This window comes from Elephantulus edwardii, unplaced genomic scaffold, assembly GCF_000299155.1.
Source record: "Elephantulus edwardii isolate Elephantulus edwardi_28Jun2011 unplaced genomic scaffold, EleEdw1.0 scaffold00067, whole genome shotgun sequence".
Classification (NCBI taxonomy): Eukaryota; Metazoa; Chordata; class Mammalia; order Macroscelidea; family Macroscelididae; genus Elephantulus; species Elephantulus edwardii.
In genome coordinates, this window is record NW_006399817.1 from 3,081,984 (window position 1) to 3,085,976 (window position 3,993).

The window sequence follows — 3,993 nt, forward strand, 5'->3', positions numbered from 1 at the left end:
ATCATGCTTGGGAGGGTGGAGGGACAGTGCAGGAGGGGAAGACCCTCTATGAGATGGATTGATTCGGTGACTGGGGTAATTGGGATGGGCGTGTCAGAGGCAGTGTGGTTGGCGCAGGATAGAACAGCGTTTAGGGCTGTTGTGCATAGGGTCGCTATGTGTCGCAAAGGACTCGACGGCACATAACAATAACAACATGTCCAAAATACAGGAGACACAGTTTCAGCACCTTTGCCTTCAAGGACTATTCTGGTTTCCTCTCTCTCTCTTTTTTAGCAGTCCATGGGATATTCAACACTCTTCTCTAACACTATGACTCGAATGCATCAACACTTCTCCTGTCACCCTTGATCATTGACCAACTATCCATTTCAGAGAAAGTGATTGGAAAGGTTGTGGCTTGAATTGCACCTTAGTCTTTAAATTGACATCATTGTTTTTCAAGGACTTTGGAAAGCAGAGTTCCCCAATGTTATACATCTCCTGATCTCCTGACTACTGGTACCAAGAGTATTGAGTGTGGATTCAAACAAGATGAAATCATTGAGAATTTCAGTTTTTCCACTTTTGAAATAACTTGCCTTTGAAAACCTTATTAATAACACCACCAGAGCCCTCTAAATTTAATACAGATCACTAATAATGTATGCTTCCATGAAGTAATCAAATAGTCTATTAGATTCTTTCTTAACCTCTTAAGCTCAAATACTGAATGAATCTGGACTTTGTGAGTCCAAATCAATAAACTCAGATTAATCCAGGTCTTTGCTTCTTGATCCATTATGCCACAACTTTAATATTCATTTCCATGCATATTCCCTAGGTTTCTGGAGGTATTAGACAATATTAGATATTTTATAAAATGTTAATTTATATTAATTTCTATATATTCTTCTTCTTGTTCTTGTTGTTATTGTGTACCATTGAGTGGTAAACAACCCATAGGTGACCCTCTAGCAGGTTTTCAGAGGCAATTAATCACACAGGAGGAGACTGCCCATCTTCTTGCAGAACAGCTGGTGTCCTTGAATTTTACGCCTTCAGGATTGCAGTGCAGCTTCTTGCCATTAGGCCACCAAAGCTCCCTACTAGAATATATGTTAATTAATTTTAGAAAACCCAAGTCATTCTTTTGAAGTGTTGCGTTTTTTTCTGGGCTCACATCTATACTTCGCTTTTCAGAGTTTTCTGAAATTTAATAGAGTTCTAATTCACCAGCTGGTTCACATGAAAAGAATGGGCTCTCTCCTCCCTTGTGATTAATTTCCTCTTAAATTTGCTGGAAAAGTCAACTATGGGTCAATTTCAACTCAGTGGCACACAACAAAAACAGCAACAGCAGATGTCTAGAAGCAAAAAATGATACGGATATTCCTGGGAACATTTAGCAATGTTTTGTAAGGCACTTGCCTCAGGCACTATCTCAAATAATGTCCCAGCCTCTGCCACAGATGCGATCTCATACAAAGATTCATTTTAAGTACAGCTGAGTTAATTTAATTAGCTAGAAGCAAGGGAGCTGGTTCTATTCGTTCCACAAAATCTAAAGGCTTAGAATCTACCTTCCTCTTCATGTGTCTCTAATTCAAGTTTTATAATCCCATTTCTTCCCAGTCAAAGACCTCCCTTCAATTTCTGATACCATTAGAGGTTGGAATTATAGTTGGTTTTGTAAATAAGGTAATCTTACAATAAGATTTTTAGTTTGATTTTCAGCAACATCTTATGTTACTACAAGACTTAAGACATTCTTTCAAGTGCTATGTGAAATGCTGGAATTTTTTATGTGATGCTTGAGAAATCTTGACCTCACATCTTTCTTTAACCACTCTGTCTAGCATAAATAGGACCAAATAACCAGTTATGCTCAATTTGTCTTTACAAAATGTGGGGAAATGTCAAGTACTCAACCATTCAGAAACTTACTTTTCACTAATATTTACATTATCACTGGTGATATATTGGATAGTGATGATGTTATCACATCATGGATTAGCAGAAACATTCTGGAGACAGAAACATCAGCACTGCTGAGATTAATCAGACTTAAGAACCAGTTTAGAAAGCATAAACTTAATATTTTACTTCTCTAGAACCATTCTCAATATCAAATGCCATAGGCGGAATTTTTTAGAGAAGCAAAACTATGTTTAAGTATCTAGACATAAAAAGACATCAAGAAAGAGATTTTATATACGTATATATATAAAATATAAGAGAAAGAGACAGCAAGAGATCTGTCCAAAGCAAATTACTCACAAGTTTATAGAAGCTGACAAGTTCCAAACCCATTATCATGTAACTGCAAAAGCTGAGGCTGATGATTCTAAGTTCAGCATATTAACCAGATCACTGGCCCATGGAACCAAAAAGTTGAAGAGACTGAAGTATATGTAGATTAAGAAAAAGTGAGGCATTTCAATCAGACTTCATTATATACCTGATGCAGGCCACACCCCCAGTGAAACTCCTCTCAGTTGATTGGCCTAGTAAATCCTATCAACGGAATGATTACACTACATCATACTATGATGGAAATGATCAAGTCACAACTGCCAAACCAGAGAATCAAAGACAACCAAGTTAGCCTTAACTGTCAGAGGCCACTATGACTCAGAGTTAACCCAATGTCACCTAACAATAACATTTTAAACTGATAGAAAAGCCTATGAGAAGAGATTAAACCAATAGAGGATTTTTAACAGAAATCCTCTATCTAGGAATTTACTGTAATTTCAGTCTAAGTATTGATCAAGTACCTCCATGTGTTTTGTTTAAATATCACCAATTGTCCAGGTTTGTATTTTAGCTTTGTACTTGTTATGGTTGTTTTGATTAGACACAAATATTCAGGTAAGTAAGGAAAGCACACTCTGAGGGCATCAACAAAACAGGAGCACCAATTTTGTAAAGCAAAGAACTCATAGATGTCAGCATGCAAGATACAAATAAAAGTGAATGTTTTACTGGCAGGGAACTAAATCAAGTTGATACTAGCAAGAGTGTACGAGAATTTGCTCTCTGAAATTAATGTTTATGCAGTTAATAAAACACCATATATTCAAGGTCATTTAAAGGTTATGAAACTCCTACAATTTTAATACTATTGCCACTAGCGTCAGATTTCTACACTTCCATCCTGTGTAATTACATTCTCTATCTCCATAGATCTCTTGGAAGTATATTGCTTCTTTCTAATAAAGAGCAGGTGAGGGCAGGCTGTTGAGGCTCAAACAATACATTCAAATGAGTAGTCTTACCATAACAACATAAATAAAAATTTGCACAATGAGAACTAAGTTTATAGATGAATGAAATACAAATTTCATTTGTGTAAGTATATATGATTCTATAATACAATATAAAATACAATAGTATTTCCCAATATTAACATTCTTTACACATATTCCTAACAATGATGTTCACAAACACAGAATGTTAATTTTCGACACAAGGATCTTTAACACCCAACCATGATTCTGAAAGTCATGATTCATTCAGTATTGCTACTATGTATGGAAGTAGATATTTTGAAGAGATCAATTGTTAGAGAAAGGTAACCACTCAGAGGAAGAGAGATGGACAATCTCACCTATTGTGAGTTACAGGCCCCTGAAAATCCACTGGAGAGTCAGATATGAGTTGGTACTAACTCGATGACAAAGAGTCAAGAATAGTGTGTCAAAATAACTATGAGAAAAGAATTGAGACACTTTTAACTTGCGAGATGTTAAAATTAACCTAAAAAGAAAATCTAATACAGTTATTGTAATAGCGTATCATTAAATTTTTAAGACTTTTTTTATTGGTTCACTTGCAGCACTTATGACAAAACAAACATAATTAAAGTACACATCATTTAAAATAAAATTGTAGGAAATGAAAAGAATTTACATTGATTATTAAAACTAGGTTCATTGATTCATCTTTTTAATGTAGAATATGTATGTTCCTTTTATAGAAAGTATCATATATATATATATATATATATCA